The sequence below is a fragment of the Trachurus japonicus genome, chromosome 19 (genome assembly GCF_045865225.1).
Source record: "Trachurus japonicus isolate A0001 chromosome 19, Traja_1.0".
NCBI lineage: Eukaryota > Metazoa > Chordata > Actinopteri > Carangiformes > Carangidae > Trachurus > Trachurus japonicus.
In genome coordinates this window covers 11,358,336-11,377,680 of record NC_140925.1, presented here as the reverse complement: position 1 = coordinate 11,377,680, position 19,345 = coordinate 11,358,336, and the positions used below count along the sequence as shown (strand labels likewise).

Sequence of the window (19,345 nt, the reverse complement as noted above, 5' to 3'; positions counted from 1 at the left end):
GCATTTGCTATTCCTGAGAAAGCAATAACCTTCCTGCAAGTGTTACCAGCAGAAATGTAAGAAGTATTCAGCTCTTTAGCGTGAGTAAAAGTAGCAAAATCACAATCAAGATGTTTCCTATTAATAGTAAACATGTTACATTTAATTCTGCCATATTACATTTAAAGGACCAGTCTGTACTTTCTGCAGAAAGTTTAAGCTGAAGAACTGGCTCACATGTGTGAAATGGCTCTAGTTTTTGGACAGATAATGGGTCACTGAAAACAAAATATTAATAATGAGCATTGCAACAGAAATGTAAAAAATGCATAAAATCACAAACCACACATGGAGAATTTCTTTTGTACAAGATCAATTTTTATATAATATCCACCTGCTGGTGTATCTGGTGGGACTGTACACCCGAAGTATCTGTTCTATTCACTTTTCACAGCATGGCTCGCTAGTATCGGCCATGTGATTGGCTCGGAGTCAGAGGTTTATGTTTCTCGTGCTGAATTCTCCCCCTGCGTCCACTGTTCACGAGGGCAGGTTCAAAGAAGCCGGCAGCTTTTGGCGCTATCCTGCAGCTCGTGGCGAGGCTGCCATTGTCATAAACATGGAGGTTTAGATTTAGAATGGAATGATATGTCATTGCTCCACCCCTGCGGCCGGCAGCATCACTTAACATGGCCAGGTTTGAGAAGGCCACCCCACATGCCTGTGCCGCCCTGACCTCAGCCACTATAAATACGCCCCAGAAAAGCATGAAAAGCCTGCCCTCGTATGAAATTCCTCCCCCGTGGATAGAGCTGCGAGTGTCCGCTGGAAAAGTGCTTCCTTGTCAACCTCCCTCAGAATGTGAGGGAAATGTTAGAGGGGCCTATATATACTCCTGCCTTGTGGCCCATGAGACCGTGTTGTGAATTACTGCATAGTGGAAATATCTGAGGGAGCAAACACGCTGTCCACTCCACTTAGAGCCCAGTGACACTGAAGTGAGGGGAGCACTGCTCGGACAGCGGGAATGAAAACTCAACAAATAAGAACTTTTTAATTAAACGTTGGCCCGGCATGCACAGTTTTAAAAAATGGTTTCCATATGCGTGTGGTATTGCAGCCACTTCAGCAGTTAAGCTGTAAAAGTTTGGGGGCGAAGAGTGAAACCGAGCAAGGAAGGAAGAGTGTCATAATTTCTACATGTTTATGTCATGTGGTCTGGCAGAGACAGTTTGTGGCCCTTGGACTTCACTCATCACATTTGGACACAGGAGACAAAAAGAAATAATGCATAATGCAATAATGCATGGATCTCTGGTCAGCTGACACACAGAGGCTTAGATTTCATCGATTAGTAAATGAGGATGGACTCTTCTGTGGCCTGGACATGAAGACATTTAGTTGTGTCCTCTCTATTGTAAAAACTTTGACATAAGCTTTAATCAGGGCGCAGGTGACATTATCGTAAGTTTCCATATTAAAGGGACATTTCACCTTTTTTAAACCTCTGAACTCCTCAAACTGTATTATGCCACAGTCCAGGTTAGCTGAGGGAATCAGAAAGAGGTCAACTTGACTTTGTTTTGACCTAAATATAAAGTGCTGAAAATATCAGTGCATCTAAATGGTACTTGGATTATTTCAATGGGCATCTTTGTTGGCCACATTCACAGCAACACATCGCTCAGCTTCTGTGCTGGTGCTCCCAGCTGTTTCTCTAACCTGGCACTGAACTGATCTGAGTCTGCCACATGGTCACACACTGACTATATATGACTTTCTATCTCACACAATCCCAAATCATCAAAAAACTGGAACTATCAGCGTGAGACAACCCAAGTTAAAACACAACAAGAATCTTTGGCTCATAACGAAGCTGCCAGACGCCTTCAACCAGAGCCATGATGCTTTTACAGGCTGAACTCCTCCTCTAAATAACGGTCAGATTTGCAACTCACGTTCCAAAACAAACACTTTGCTGCTTTCTCTCATTTACTGTACGGCACCAAGATCTGGTGCGTTCACTGTACCGACGCAGGAATCGCTGCACTTTCTCACTGAGGAGAAACAATGTATAATAACCTCACAGCCTTAACTAACCTGTCAACAGTTCTGTCACGCCATGCGCAAACACATGCTCCCTAAGGCCTTGACACATCCTTCACTTTTCACCATTGACCCTGAGTTTATCAGGTAAGAATAGACAAGCGACCGGGGTCAGGAGTGTTTTCTAAACATTCCCACCCAGTGGAAACAAGTCCTTGTCTATTCCCCCGTGGGCCCGTGGTGTTTTCACTTCTTCCCGCACCCACCCCTTTCTATGTCAACCTGGCAACCGTCCTGCACTCTGGTCACACTACAGTTTCCTTTTTCTTTTCTTTTTTTTTTAAACCTAATTATCAGTTGCCTGACTCCTGACTGTATGAAATGGACTCACACGCTCTAGTATACAGGGCAATGTAATGTAATGGCATCAGTTTCCTCTCGTGAATTGTGGATGGGGCAGTTCTTTGAGGAGGGTGGCCACACCTGGAGAGGAACACAGGAGAGGAAATGGACCATTAAATCTGATGACAGTATCAGAGATCCCCCACAGAGATAATGGTGCTTCCAGATGGGAAAATCACAGGAGCCTCCCGGGCTCATCTCAGGTCATCAGCAGTCATTTGAGAGGGGTGGGTGTGTTACCTCACTGTTTACTGCTGTAGCCATGGTACAGTATGTGTCTATTCTTTACCTATTGTCAGTTAGTCCTTCAGCTTGTCACTGAAGCCCCCTCCCTCCCCTCCCCCAATGGTAGCAACAAGTGAGTGTGGTGTTTACTGAACTTGACCACGTGGGCTGATGAAATCTGACTTTTCTAAGCAATTTCCTTGCAGTGGGTGGAGCAAAAATGCACCAGAGATACAACGACTATAGAGACAAAGCAGGACCTCTCTGCTGTTATTGACGTTGAAATTTAATCTCCTACAAAAACAATTGAGGCAGCCAGTGAGGCAGCATTGTCCGGTCCTCTGAAGGGCCTCAGATTGATTTGCTGTATCAGTGTTTGTGGCATTATGACATAATTTGAAGAGCTGCTCAAATTTTAAAATGGACATCAGGGTGGATTGGTTTCCAGTCAGTGAGATTGAGATAATTCTATGAGCGTGTTATACTGTAGAGCCAGGAAGAGTTTTTGTTTTTGTGCGTGTCTGATCTCAAAACTGTCCGACCCTGTCTGTAGTTCTCAGTCTCAAACCTGTTGATTCAAAAGTGAAAGTGTCAAACTTTAAAAATGAATCACAAATTAATATTTTAATTTCTTGTAAAGGATTATGTTTCCCTCAAAAAAAACTGGGCACTGTAGAGGTGACACCACCTGAAGACCGGCCAAAGCTACAACTAGACATGACTAGACTCATTTGGAGACGGCATCCTAGAGATGTCTACAAATCTAGCAAAAGGTTTCAGGGGTCAAGGGGTCAGGGTAACCCTTAACCCCGACCCCAACACCTTCACAGACACGGCATGTCATTGGATTTGCTGACTCAGAGAAACACATACAGCATCATCAGACATATCATTTCTTGTACATTGGGCTAGCTTAGAGTTTCTTAGCAATAAGAAGTCATTAATATGTCTGCATGCTAGGTGCATGTTTGTATGTGGTTGCATTTTTACTTCAGTGCAGTTACATCTGTGAATGTCAGTAAGTTTGCTAGAAAAAGCATCAGAGGCACAGAGGATCTGACTGTATGGACTCATACACAAAGGGGGAAAATGGATTCTACATTAGAAACTGAGACAGAGGAAACAGCTTTCAGACAGACAGACAGTCAGTCAGGCAGCCGAGGAGGATGTGCTGTCTGTTGTATCTGGACTTGTCAAGACTATGGATGAGTGATCATTTATCATTCACATAAGACTGAGCTGAGAAAAACATATGCTAATAGCACTTGTTTAAATGTCCCATATAGTATGAAGTTAGACTTCCTCTTTTGTTGGTTTTAAAGCAGCTCTAGGTTCAATATGTATACTGTGAAAGTATGAAAGCCTCAGTCCACAGCCTGTATTTAGAAACTGAACCTGAAGATAAGCCATCAGGACTTCTGAAACTTTGTGATGTCACTGCTCTCAACCATGCCCCAAGATACTCTGTTTACCTGTCTCTGTTTAACAGTCAGCCAATCAGAAAAAGAGACTCAGAGCCTCCTCTCTCCTGATTGGCTCATGGAGCTCCAAAGAAGCTTTAGAGGAGGTGTGAAAGTACATTTCAGTACAGTAAAAGGATTTTAGTAGTTAAAACCAAATGTATGCACACTGACAAAGTGTCATATATGGCACCTTTAAAATCTCTAATGCTACCATGAACTTAATGGATGATTTGCTGCATGTAGTTAAGAAATGTCACTGCTTGACTTCAGCATCTAGACACCTTGATTTAAGACAGCAACAGAAGTGAAATGAGATGAAATGCAGCAGACAGATGCGGCGGCTGGCTGTCATGTGCCGGTGCATGGGTGGGTTAATGCGTGTCTGACAGGACAGGCAGGGGCTGGATGGACTCTGGCCACTCCACCCTCCACCCCCACTACTTTTCTGTGATCAAGGTTCCCAGTCGCAAACTTCCAGAGTGGGATGAGGGGGGCCATGAATGCAGGGCTTTGTCCGGTCCGTGATCATCACATTCCACTGGAGCCACTCTGTGGCACGCTGCAGAGCGGAGGAGAGGGCAGGCGAGGGCACGACAGGGCAGGAGAGGGGAAACACTGACCAGACTCTCCGCCTGCCATATTGTTGTGCGACATGACGATCGTATCAAAGACGCTTGTGCTTCTGAGTGATTTATCTGGAGTCTGAGCTCATGATGAACTGTACACATGCTAAGGTTTTCTGAATACTCCCTCTGTGCCAGCTTCTTCATCCCAAACCATTCACAAAGCTGAAGATCTCCTTCCTTGAAACCTCCTGTATTTTTTTTTTTTTTTTTTTCATTTTCAGAAGCACAGCACCTCTACCGGTCGTCCACAGGAAGCATGCTGGCGACTTGTAGAGCAATGAGAACATTTCTTTGCAGTTATTGGTGCTTCATGTGTTATTTTCTGACTGCCTTGGAAGGTATGAGTCATCAGAATCAGCAGGACTGGCTACCGATACAGAGAAATCCCTCCGGCTGCAGCCCATGTGCACTGCACACAGCAGCCAAATGATTGCTTTCCATTAACACCTCCATTGTTGGTCTTCTCAGTCCTGGATTTGTCTGTTGATTTCTCACACAACAACCTCCATGTTGTGGTTTTGTTACAAGTTGTTTTACACAGTATATGAGGTTTTTTTTTTAAAGCCGTCCAAGTATCTATAAACCGAGTTAACAATGTGCTTTGAGGTTACGACAGGCTCGGTGCTTGTAATTCAAGCTATTTTTGGCCAAACGTTTATAAAGGGGAGAGAGGTCTAATGTTTCCATGCTGACTCAGGAGTTGAATTATTCACCCTGGGCGTGAGTATTGCTCTCACACACAAACCTTCTCCCCAAATTAGGGAAAATGCAGCTTGTGCTTGTCATGCAGGCAAGACAGGAAGGGAACATGAATGATAGAAACCTCAGCTGGTTGCACGGTGACTCACAATCACGCAACTAATGGTCAGAGGAATATCTGAAGCCTTAATCATGCGGAAAAGACCCCATATTTCTCAGGACGGTGCCACTTAGGAGCGAGGGTGTGAACTGAGGTGTGTTCAACATGTGGCCAGCTGATGTGTGAACTGCATCCAGCACTACAGAGAAATCGGGAAAGGAAGGAAACAAGGAAGCAAGATGTCTCCTATGCTTCCTCTTATTTGTTTCCCTCTGCTAACACCCCTCCATATTCCTCCCCCCCGTCCTTCCCTTTAATCACTTATTAAATGTTCCGTTTGCTACAGCTCTCTCACTACCCTTTTTATAGCAGGTCGTAGTCTATGTCCTCTCACACAAAGAGGTGTCTGTCAGTGTTGATGGGAGACTGTGCACAGCTGGACCTTGGCAGCATGGGAACAAGGGTTGGAGCCGGGATCGGAGGAGCTGCTGGATCCAGATGGACTCTGTGACTGTGACCGTTTCTGCTGCACGATTAACAGCCCTCCAAACCCACCGTTGTCTCCCAGGTCTCCAAGGGAGGAGGGAGGGAGGGGGTTTTACCTCTGAAGACAGAACAGCTCCACTGTTCTTCTCTGGCTGAAAGTTTTGTGCTGATGTCTGTATTTGAAAGGCTGGAGTCCTGCCACTGCTTTTTTCTTCTGGTTTTTATTAGAAGTTGTTTCAACATTGACTCTTGGAGCCACTTCCAGCGAAGTGTGGGAGCTGAGTCAGGTGCCACAACACAGTTACAGTAGAAAGTTGTCCATTGTCTATGGATTCTGTAACAATCCTCTCTGTGTATTTTGCCAACTGAGAATATTAAAATGAATGTTTTAATTAAGCACATTCCTACAAGCTTGACGAACACCCACGCTATAGACTGTAATTTAATTTGAATAGATCCGAAAAAGATGCTCTTCAGTCCCAAGTTTAATTTGATCTCGTGATCACATGTACTGTACGGCGAAGTGACACGAGGTATGTGCTACACATACGTTCAACATACACACAGCTGCGGCGACAGCATTCCCAGCTTGCGCATTCCCTTTGTGTGCTGCCAAAGGTCAGAGAGCATCAAGTGAGATATCAGATGGATTCAGTGGCATGTTGCCATGTTAGGCCTGCACGGAGACACACCCTGCTGCAACGCAACCCCGCTGCTGTTTAGAAACATCTCATCAGGCATAGTTAACATTTAAATTATCCCGTCTATGCCTAGAGACTTTACAGCACGCATTGGAAATAACCCAACGTGACCTCTGTAACAAGTGTAACACTGGCTTTCAGTTTCATTTTTATGCGTTATACCGCATTGCATTATTCTGTGTAAATGCAACAGTGTGACCATGACACAAATTTCTGAATAAAACATAAGCTAGCGTATTTGCACATGCAGTCCCTGTCTGAATTCCTCTGCAGCAGATCATGCCGGCCAGACAAAAGGCCAAGGAAGATTCAGATTTACCGCTACAAGGCGGAGGGAGGCATTTAAAAAACCATGGCGTTTTTGTTTAGAGGCATTTTCCAACCCCGGCCGGCACCCTCCCTCTCTTTCTGAAATGCCAAAGGCATCTGCTTGACAGCTCCTCACAAGCTTTCAAATTGTTCTCCCTTTCCCAAATTTGGACCGAATTAGAATGGGACTATTGTCAGCGTGTTTCGCGGATGGGAAAAGAAATTCATTTATCTTTCCTGGCAGCCAATCCTCCTCATAAACAGACCCAGTCGGAGCTTGTCAAGTCGCTGGACAAGTTTCTGTCTTTCCCACTGTTTTCTGGGATGTTGGATGTGTTTATCATAACCAAACTGTGGGTTACTGGTATGGCATTCATTCAGCGGAGGTGCCAGGGTATCATAAATGGAGTAGGCTTGTGACAATTATGGCCTCATGGTTCCCAATTTGGGCGCTACACAGAGAGCAGAGCTGTAAAAATGTCTCAGTGGAATCTGAAGTGGTTGCACCTACAGTGACTGCTCTCCGCTGTCAAAGCCCCCAAGCCCCCAAGCAGCATAATGACCCTCATTACCGTCCATTTTCACTGTGATGGTGGCGATGTTAGTATGTGTGTGCGTGTGCTTTTTCTGCCATGTCAGGTGTGTGCTCCACGTGAGGGGTTTGCCATGAGCTGTGAGCCGGCGCCTCGCGTGGCTCTGGTGGATTTGCGGCATCCATGCAGCCTCGTCTTATGTGCGGACAGGACGGGCCGCAGCAGCTGGGAATGCACTTTGACCTCAATGGGAGGAGCCAAGGTCAGCAAAAAGAAAAAGTGCAGGTCGAAGGAAAGATCAGACCTGGTGCACTGTGCCTAGAAGTCATGTCGAGCTGAAAACCTGAAGCAGGTTTTGATGAAACCAGGAGATGGACACGTATCCTGTTCAGGTTCTATTTCAAAGCTGCACCAAGAACTGGTTTGGTCCCAGTTTCTTAATTTTTCCAGTTTTGGTGGGTTTAAAAAAACAAAGCACTCAAGCCTTCCTCCAAAGCAAACATTTGTAATATCCAAACATACTCAGGACTTCTAGTAAACACTTGTTTCTGTTTCAGTGTCCTCTATCTTTTAATCCTCCTGTTCGAGCGCTGCCAGGTTCTCCAGCTCTGGGTGTGTGTGTAACACAAGCTGCTGCGGTGAACTCTCTGTTGTTTAACACAGTTTTTTTCCACGCAGCGTTTGGGGGCGACCACCCAAGTCCTCTGACCACACCGCACGTTGCTCCCAACCACAGCGGGAAAAGCCAAGGAAGACTTTCACTGTGCTACTACCTCACTCCCCTCTCTCTCTCTCTCTCCTCTTGCTCACCCAGCAACGGGCATCACGTGCCCCGCATGGTTGATCCTGGCTGCTGAGGACGGCGGGGCACAGCTGCAGCCCGGGGCTCGGTTTCACAGCCTCCCGTGGACAGCTGCGGACGAGCGGGCGGCCACGGGCACCATCGATGGTGATGTCTGCCAGTGGAGGTGATGCAGGGGGAGGGCTGTCCTCGCCGAGTGAGCTGCCAGCTTCATGGATTCATCTGTTGGTTTAACTGGATGCACGACCACTGACGCACCATCGGTAACAAACATTTCCAGATGTGTTAACCACATGTGCACAGACATGTATAAATATACAGCATATATACAAACATTTATCACACAGATTTGATCTGTCATATCCTGCTTTACCTCACGGTGAAACAACAGTTTGGCTTTAATTGTTTAGTTTGTATAGTGTAAGTTTTGCACGCCATCCATACATTTGCAAAATCACACAGTGGTCATCAATGTGAAATGAGCTGCAAATGCATAAATGATGCACATTCAAAAACACTAATAAAAATACAATAGAAATGTCAGCAAACACAAAGACAGAATATAACAGAAATACACAACCAAATGCAACAGAAAAAGCACAACTCATCCAGACAACACAACAGAAGTGCTCTAGTATATGAGCATGCTAATGCTTGCTATATTATCTGTTGATCCTATATAATATTGTAAAATATTATAAAAAAAATTGGCCTAATGAAACTTTTATCATCTTCTTTCTTTCCACATACTCATTTGGTCCAAGGTCAAAGGTCAAACCACAAGTCTGACCTCACAGATGCTTAAAATATCCCACATAGTGCTCCTCCTAAAGGCCTGGAGAACTTCTGTCATGTTGTCTGGATATGCAGCAAAGTTTCTGTTGCATTTGTTTTAGTGATTTTGTCTGCTACTGACTGCATTGCATCATCTCTGTTTTAGCAGTGTGTTTGCTGTGCACTCGTTCATATGGTGGAGGTATGTATATATCTGCAATGACACCTGTTGCCGTTTTCATTGGCAGATTGACTGTTGCAATAACTGTCCCCTCACCAAAACATACATAAACATACACAGCGGTGCTCACAGTTATGACAAAGTACAACCACACAGTGCAGCAGAACGGTCTGAGAGCTCAGCAGTCCCAGCGTGTGTACGCGTCTGTGTAGAAAAACCTAATCATAATCACAGCAGCAGCACTGGAAATCAATCAGGCCGTCCTCTCTTGTCCTTAGAAGGTCTACGGATCTGTTTCCCTGTGCAAGGGAGGCGCTGCTGCACTGTTTATGATGTGTAGTTCAGTTTATTGGCCGTGTCTCGCTGCCATCCAGGCTCCTGTTGCGCAGTGGGCACAGAGGAGCCAGCAAAGCAGCCCAGTGCCCCCTGTCTGCTAAGGCAAACAAAGAGCTGCTATGTGTCACGTACACAGTTAAAACTGCCCCCCCCCCACCCCCCTCTCTCTAAAGCTATGCTCCTGTCTGCCAGGGCTGAGCAGAAAAAAAAAAACGATGAGCCCACTCTCCACTCTCCCACCTTGCAAATAGATATCATACCATAATCCCACTGTGGCTGTTATTCTGTTGATCTGCAAACTTCCAATCAGTGCTAATGCAAGTCAATGGCTTTTTTACTGTACCACAGTGCACAGTGAGTTCAGTGAAGCAGCCATGATGTAATGTAGGTTTATAAACTGACTCGTCCTCGCTGTCTGCAGATGAGATTCCTGTGGGCGTGGCTGCCAGGAGCGTTAGGGGGTGGGGACGGGCTGTGAGAATCCCTTTGGAAGAATCAGGAAGAACTGTCGGATGAGGGCGGGAAGCAGAGGGCTGCTGATGAATGAGAGGGTCAGGAGTGAGGAGTGGAAGTCAGAGGGGAAAAGGCCAAAACTGGATAAGAAGGAGAGAGAATACGAGACAGATAGAAAGGTCAGAATTCGAGGACAGTGTGAGACAGAAGTTGGTAGAAGACAACGTGACAGAAACGCACATTATAGATGAGTGGGATGAAGTCACTGTCTGTCCTGTCAAAGGAGTGTGTCAGGCGCTCCCTGTTGCCCCCTGTAGTTCATTTATGGAGATGAGTGGAACAAAGTTGCCTTTGTCTGCTTCCTGCTTTGTAGCTGTTGGACTCACCGTGGGTGATGTAGGCTTTTTCTGTCTGAAAATCTTGGCAGCCGACACAGTGTGAGGACTTAAAGGAGGGCAATTAGAGAGAGCAGAGGAAGATCGGGGAAGGACGTTCATTAGAAAAAGGAGAGGGAGAGCGCAGAGGAAGAAAGAGAAAAGAGTAAAGATGGCAAAGGATGTAAAAACAAACACAGAGAGGTTGGATTTGGGAGCAAACTGAGCTCAAGCTACCTGGTCTATCATTAGAGCAGTAATGAGAAGCAGACAGGGCAGCAGCTTACCCCTCACAGTGAAGACTACACGCCCACAAAGACTGACATTGTCTCTAAGTCCTGGGTCTTCACAACAAGAAACTCTGATGTGTTCAATTAAAATGTCTCCGTTCCCTTCATTTGAATTAGATGATTTATCTGTACTTAGGAAATCCATATGAGCATGACCTCCCATCCTGCCCCTGACTGTGACTTGGATAAAAGGAGCTGCTTTTGTGGATTATTGCTGCTTTTAAGTTCGCATTACGTTGGTGTTTCCAGACTTTATTAAGATCAGGGTCCTAAAACTGAAGCGGAGCGCTCTCATAGCCTCTTTCAAGAAAGTTTAGGTTACATGAATTAATGTGGGTTCATGACATGAATGACCTCTTTTTATTGGCCTTGATGTTGCAGCTTCATGAGAAAAAAAAGAGGACGAAAAGAACATTTTGGCCCCTGAAATTTCATTTCCTGACTCTACAGTCTGGTCTTGCAGATCCTCAACTGTGTACATGAAACAGAAGAGAGGAAGTCACAGGGCGTCATGACCTTAATATACTCACATACTGTGCAGCATATGGTTTGATACACTTTTTCTTCTCACACATACACAGTCATATATCAATATTTTCTTTCCTGAATTGCTGCAGTTTGGCTTTAGGCGCTCAGCCGAAGCATAATTGGATCACTTCACCGGTTCACTGGTGTATTATTACTTGCCTGCAGGTTGTTGAAAATGTTACTTTCTCGAGGTTGTGGGAAAACAACAATTAAAATTCTAAGTTTCTTGCTTCCACTTCTCATTCTGAGGTTGTTCCTTTCATATCCTCCTCTATTCTTCTTCGCATGATGTTACAGCCTCCCTTTTTGGTGAAGAAACTGAATATTTTTCAAATAGTTTGCTTCTGTGTTTTGGCTTGAGGCGTCTCCCGTCAGCCTTTACAGTGAAATTACTCCCCCGTGGCTTCACAGCACATTAGTAATGTTGCCACAGTGACTGGGGCTGTATATTCAGGGGCTCTTTAGAGGAGCACTCATTTACATGTTTTATTTTCAAAACCAAAGCAATTAAGGTTGAACTGTGGCATGTGCTGACTGTAACTTTGGTCTGGGCAACCTCCCAAACTTTTATCTTCCTTTTTTCAAAATTCTTTAAGTCATAATCATTGTGGAAGATCAATGTTATATTTATGGTAAATATGAAGCTACAGCTAGGGAATAGTTAGCTTAGCTAAGCATACAGACTGAATGTAGGGGGAAAGAATTGGTCTGGATCTATCTTAAATGGTTGGTTTCATAGAGAGCTGAGTGATAATAAGCTCCAGCACATGAATCTCCAGAAAAAAAACATCTTATGCTGTGCTAAAATGAACAAATTCTCACCTGGTTCTATAGCACCAAAGTTAAGGGAACTATGCTGGTTACTTTGGCGCTATTTTGCTAACCCTCCTCCCGGCCATGTGCATTTGTTTTCAACGAAGCCGGCGAGAAAGCAATCCATGGAGCAGTGGATAACGTTATCATATACACATTACAATGTGTGTATTTGTATATTTGTAGTCATATCTATAGTCATATCATATCAGAGATTACGGTTACGGGGCACGTTTGTGTCATGGTGCCGTCGAGACGAGATCTGGGACACCGTGTCGAAGGCTCTGATCGTTCAAGGTTGGTTTTCAGCCAAGAGACGCTAGGTAGAAGGCAGAGAGCCTCAATTCTCCCTCATAACAAGTTCCAAGTAATTTATTTAACCACAACCACAACCATCACAATTACTCCGAAGCTGTTTAATTAAGGTGAAAAAAATCTTGCATAGTTCCTCTTTAAGGTTCAAGCCTGAGGGGACTAGATCAAGGATGTGAAAAACGTAATTTACTAAAATGTCAAACTGTTACTGTAGTCCTGCTTTGAATGAGCATTTTATGTTTACTCTTTTACAGCACGTTTATATTTTTACAATAGGCTACTTTTAAAGATGTGGCCTGACCCGATTAAACTTAAACCTCCTATAAAACTGGGACTTCAACCTTCGGCCCTCCTTCCAGACAAACTGCTGCTCAGACTCTGACAGCTCCGTAACATCCCCCTTTGAGATCTCCCACTTTTTATAAGTGGCTTGAAATCGTCAGGCCCCTGAGCTGTTGTCATGCGTTAGAGTGTGTATCAGATGAAGTGTTGCGAGACTAAAAATAAGTACAGTGGATGTTTTTATTTGAAACCGTGGACAGAGGGATGGAAACTTCACAACGGAGAGGGGGAGACGACAGCCAAATGTGCCTGATGTGTGTGCTTGTGTTTGAAATTAGAGAGAGATACAGAGAGAGAGTGTATGTGTGAGAGAGAATGGGCAGCTTTTTTTCTGGACACATTGTAGAGGAACGTGCTGCTCCTGTGATCTGACACGCTGCAAGATCCCAATCGACAAACCTGCAGATGTGAATACACCGCCACATGTTTTTATGTATGAGACCTGATACAGACTTTGGAAGCTGGAAAATGTTTTCAAAGCCAGCTCTTTTGCATCTAATATCGATAGCTTTAGGAATGCTGTTGGCCTTTATTGGTGCCAGTTCTGGTAACACCCAAAGCATCCAAAGCATGCCAGGCTGGGTGGGCTCCTACATTTATAAATACCCCCCTCTAAACATGTCCGAAATTCACTGTGTGGCCGTGTGGTTCACCGCTCAAATAATACGAAGGGAGGAGAGGCCCATGTGTATCTGCGTTTATCATGTGCTTGTATGTGCATGTGTCAGGGCAACCAGTCAACAAGATATCTGACAGGTCAAGCCTACGGTAAGAGTCGGCATGATTTACGCGCCTTCGGTTGTATATTTAAAGTCAGTGAAAAGCCATCCTGGATTTATGTAAATATGCCTCACATGCAGACACATCATTCAGTTCTAGTGCAGGGCCTGTTTGTACAGTCGTAGGTCACATCGTTGCCTCGGGCTGAAACGACTCAATCAATTTAAAGCACGAGTTTGAATTTTTTAACGTCTATTTTTAATGCAGCACTCGCATTTTATATTATATTTATAGAAACCAGCAAGTCTGGCTTGAGCAAACTGGATTAAATGGGAGTTTCCCCAAAGTCACATACTTGTTAGTAAGAAATTCTCTCCTTATCAGACAAAGAGCAAATATGCAAGAGGAGTTAGGTCTTGCAGGTGCTCTCTCCACTAACGCTGACAGTTAGAGTTGGATCTTCACAGGTCTGAAAACTTTTTAAAAGTACCAGCATAAACACTTTTCAAAAAGAGTAGTAGCTCTGCAGTATTTGTGGAAGCAGAGGCAAAAGTTAAGATATTTAGGCCATTTCACTTAACTACGAGGGAAGTCATTACATGTTAATGAAACATTATTCACTAGAATTTAATAAACCTAAGGATGCTGCTCCCAGAGTGTTGTATTATCTGTTAATTACTTATGGTCTTAATCTACTCTCTCTCCAGACGGCCTCTGTGTATCTGACAGGGGTCATCAATTCCACAGCACAGAGAAGGCAAATCTTCTTATTAAAGACTTAATAGAATTTTTAAAATGAAAATACTCTGTAAGAGGTTTGAAGAGCATCTGAATCCATTAATGGCCGTACAATAAATACTACAGAGTTCCAACCCCCCCCCCCCGAACAAGTGTCAGTGCACATCTCCAAAATAGCCGCTGTGTTTCCACGCCAAGACATTAGTGGCCTTGTGACCTTCTGCGCGGGCTGCCAGCCGTGTACAGAGGTGTAGATTTAAAGGTTTCTGAGTCCACTTTGCCTGAGCAGCACCACTATCAGGTTATGTTGGCGTACCACAGCAGAAACCGGTCGGGCACGCATTACTAATTTGTGACGTGTGTGCAATGTCGTTATAGCCTGAGAGTGGAAACTTTACATAAGGTAGACTGCAGCCAGTGTTATTTAATATTTGTGTACAGTGTGCGTTGCAGATTCAGTGTAGTGAGGTACAGGAGGAGGTGGGCAGCTCTGTGCCACACTTAAAGGGATAGTTCAACATTTTGGCAAATTGGCCCATTGCCATAATCCCTATAGTTTTAGGAGTAGGTTTGTTACCTTTAATTGTTGCTGCAAGCTGTTTTTAGAACGGCAGAGCAGAGCCGTAAGCTGCTCAGAGCTATGCTACAGAGGCTAATGGGATTTCTTGGTTTACCTCATCAAACTCATCAAATACACAATCCAACAACTCCAAAACGCTCTGGTGGACAAGTTGTGACCTGCACATTCACCATGCTATGACATAATAACGCAACATTATGAGACAGAGTTGTTTTCAAGGAAAATGCAGAGACTGCTTACCAAAAACTGCTCCCACCGGTAACGCACATCAGTGTTTTTGCATGAATTTGCCTCGAAAACCAAGAAATCCCACTGTAGCGTAACTCTGAGCAGCTTGCGGCTCTGCTCCGCTGTTCTAAAAATAGCTTGCACTGACAATTAAAGGTTACGAACCTACTCCTAAAACCATAGGGATTATGGCAATCGGCCAATTTGCCAAAATGTTGAATTATCCCTTTAAACACAACTGGACAGAGGGTGAATCCTGCTGTTGGGTTGTCTCCTCTTCTTGAGATAGTCTTTATACTTCATAAGAGAAATTGTTCACAGATGTATTTGGCCCTCATGCCTTTTTCTGAGTTGGAGGATCCATGCAGTGCCCATGTAAATAAACCCTTTACCTAAAGTGGAGGTGTGGGATTTAGACTGTGTGTGGTCCGCATGGAAAATGTCTCAGCTCCTCACACAAAGATCTTACTGGAAACCAGAACGCTTGAGGTCGATCGCCACACTCTTCATTCCCCTGTGGTTTAACAAGCTTCTCTATCTCTCCTCATTCAAACCAACACATTATTGCGGCCAGAGATTCAAGTAACTGAATGCATGATAGGTGTTTCCATAAGTATAATGTCGGACCCTTTTAAAGCAGCACTTTGCTCCTTCAACAGTCGTAGCTCTTTTTAAGTCAACTCTTACTTCTGCAGCACATGCCTGTTATAAGATTTACCACTTACACCAACTTTCCAGAAACTTTTTAACAGCCACTTTGTGCTTTTTCCTTCGCTATGGCAACCGTCCCAAAGAGCGAGCAGTCTTCTGGTGATGTATGACAGAGAGGGCCAGCCAGAGGGTTTGTGAACGGCTGCCTTAATGAGTCTTTAATCTGTCAGTGGCTGTGACCGCTGTCAGTCAACCCAGGCCCTGCCCGGTTTGCTAAGTAAATGTCAGGGATTATAAATTTGACCTCATAAACATCTTTTTTTTAAAAGATACATATACACATCAATAAAAAAACAGAAAAAAAGGCAACATCAGAAAGAATGCTTCTGTATTCTCTGAGTGCTGTTTCGATATGCCATTAGTATTTCTAGACTAAAGCCTTTTCTTTCTATTATATAGCAAAAGGCGACACACCACTGAGCTGAAGAAGGATAAAAAGAAAGCCCATATAATCGAATTCAGGCCTCGTCATCCACTCACAGCGTGAAGTCAGCCCTCCTGTAGATGGAATGACTTTTGGAACAAGCCCAGTGATTCAGCTCCGCATCCTACAGGAAATCCCTATGAGCAGCAACGAGGAGCCAATTCTTCAGGCAGCGGTCCAGAAGGCAGAGGCAGGTCACAGACGTGTGACTCAGGGATTTCGACATGTGTCTTGTGTCTGCAGCGCAGCGCGGGGTAACCATGGTGAAGCTGAGACGTCGGCCCCTTTTAGGATATTACTGTAGCAAATTTCATTTAGCACTTGACCCTTCACCTGAATCTTTATTCTGGCGACAGTCTGTCTCCCGGATCATTTTCGGGCCCAGACCGGAGACCATTTTACTTTCACATCTCATTTGTGCTTTTGCAGGAGATGCCTCTTTAAAGCTCTTACTGCATCTCAGCAGCCATGAGCCGGCATTTAATAACTAATCTGGATGCAGGATGAGGAGCGGGTGGAGTGATGGCCTCATGGAGGATATCAGGGGTTTCTACACTGTAACCCTTTAAATCCTGAGGCTTTGGCCAAAACCACAGGAATGCACACACACACACACATATATGCACGTGGTAAAAAATAAACACTAAAGGGAAAAGGGAGGTGCAGATGATGGAGTAGCGAAACATCCGTCCAGCCCATTTCCTCCTCCGTGTTTCGTTGTGAAATCCCTCTCGACCCCACCCCAGCTATTTCATTCAGAGGGAGAGAATGTGCTTTCTGTAAATATCTCGGGTTTTACCCCTCCGTTGCCGCCTCCTCCCAGGCGGGGATGGAGCCAGCCATGCGTCCACCACTCCACAGCTTCCTCATGGGGAAGGAAGTTGGCCCCCTCCACCTAGTCTGAGGTTAAATCCCAGCGGAGCGGAAGAGAAGGGTGTCGGCCCGGACCCTTCGATTGACAGCAGGAAACTCTAAGAGGAAGCTGTGAGGAATTGTGGGTCTGTTTTTCTCTAGTAACAGACAGGATGTGTGATGTCGGAGCGGTGTTGGGAAGCTCTGACATGTCAGGACTTTGCGACCTTAACATTCTGTGAAAACAGCCTCCGTCCTATCTCTTGATATCACTATTACTACAAGTGTTTCAATAGCTCTTTCTTATCAGCAGGGTTTTCCTGGCAACTCTGACACCTGAAATGTGACCCTCCTCAAAAAATCACTCCAAAACAAAACACTTCAGACTTGAGAGCAGTCAATTCAAGAAGCACTGTTTTCTTTCAGAATCACCACGGCAGGTTGGACGTGGTAAACACAAAAGGCTTTACACTCTTAATGTTTACTCACCGGGGCGACAGCCAGCCCCTTTATAACCGGGCATACCAGCGCTCACCGCCATCACCAAGTGCCGTTATAATAATCACAAGCAGCAGTACCCCATGCATTCCTGAGCTCGCCACGATCCAAGGCCACGCTGCGCACCGCGTTACATACACGCTCCCGAACCCTGCTCGTCCTTGGATTCGGTCCAAGCAAAGAAAAACTGTCAACAGTTTTCATCCAGCATGTCGTCAGTCACATTACGAGGCGAACACAGGACGTTGCATTCAGCAGTTTTTCCCTGAACGTTGAGCTCGACCTGACAGCAAGACACAAAATGGAGAGGTTAGTGTTTTTAAATCTGGATAAAATCAGCTTTGAAATTCATAATTTAATAGAATATAATGGAGAAATTTCTCACTAAATGAAAACCACAGAGACACAAACAGAAATCATTGGCATTATATTTGACTTAACGTGTGAGTACATATGCACATTAATATCCAATTCTTTCATGACTGCATTTATGTTCTCATAGTTGGTTGTAATTGTGTGGAGGTGAACAATAATTTGAAGTCAACAATTAAATAAAGATATTTGTTCTGTTTCTAGTAGCAAACATATACATTTCACTTAAACTGATATCGTTCCTCCCATTTGTGACAGTTAGTGAATACCATACTGGGTGTTTTATTCAAATACATCTGTAGTGATCTTGACTTCCTTCACCCTTTTTACTATTTTTCATTTTGTAGGAAGATTCAAAAGAGAGTGTTGAAGATATCGTCGACTGTTTTCCTTTTGGTTTGAGGGCTCCCAGAGCTCGAAGCCCCAAAGCACCAGAGCCGGAGAAACAGGTTTCGCCCGAGCACTCAAACGCCACACAAGGGGGCCATTCCTGAACTCCTGTTATTCCAGTGGGCTCCACTGAAAGCCCCTTAATGTTCAGCTGTTATCCTTTCACTTAAATGTGCTTTGCTCAGCTGAAAAGGTCTGAGATGGTCTGAGAAAAAAAAACAAAAAACACCTGCCAGGCTCATTAATTATAATTTATGAGTACCAGACCTTGGAGCTCGACTCGATGGATAATTTCAAACAGGCTTTCAAACACAGCGCGTTGATGGAGGGTATAAACAGAACAGTTTCAGAATCAAATATTCTGACTGGTGAAACATTTCTAGATGAGACAGATGTATCTGTATTCTGTGTAAAACCTCTCTCCCTCCTGTAGTAAGTCATTGTTTGGATGTCTTTTTCTCTAAGCTCAATCACAGCTCTGTGTGCACAGATTAAGGGGCTGGCTTCATTGCGCGCCCATCTCGGTTTGTTTGACCACGTTCTCATTTGAAAAGATTAATTGCCGGCTCAGACCAGCTCAGCTCAACTAAACTAAATATTTAAATTTTTGAGGTTCATGCGGTCGGCTTCAGACCTCTTGTTGATGGTCTGTGCTTGAGCCTGGGCACACCCTCGCCATGGCAACTTCCCATCATGCTCACATACTGTATATAATATTTTTTTCAAAGCCTCAGGGAATCACATTCCAGCTTGCTATTCTATAGATTTTCTTTTCTTTTTCTTGTTTTTGTGCACAGTTCCCCTTTTTTCTCGTGAGCACAATCTCTGTGTCATTACAGGACACAAGGTGGATTACAAGGAGTGAACGCCGGCTTAGACTAAACAGAGGAAAACATGATTGTTGGTGGGTCTGGGAGAGATTTTCAGTGTTTGTTCAAAGGTGCATTTTAGTGATGCTGTATTAAAGGACTCAATATAACGGGTTCACGCAAACACACTGCAATTCTGACCCCAAATTACAACGCACGCAGCACCAGGTCCACACTAAAGTCACC

At 44.5% G+C, this 19,345-nt stretch overlaps 1 long non-coding RNA gene across 2 annotated transcripts; it reads left to right on the top strand.

The window, feature by feature from the left end:
* The first annotated feature begins 13,424 nt into the window (after window positions 1–13,424).
* On the top strand, window positions 13,425–18,518 carry LOC146967462 (uncharacterized). 2 transcript variants are annotated; one of them, XR_015034408.1, is made up of 3 exons: window positions 13,425–13,545; window positions 16,154–17,837; window positions 18,248–18,518. It is a non-coding gene; the product is annotated as an uncharacterized LOC146967462 (long non-coding RNA). The 2 variants fall into 2 exon arrangements; XR_015034407.1 differs by having other exon boundaries at window positions 16,154–18,518.
* The last annotated feature ends 827 nt before the right edge of the window (window positions 18,519–19,345 follow it).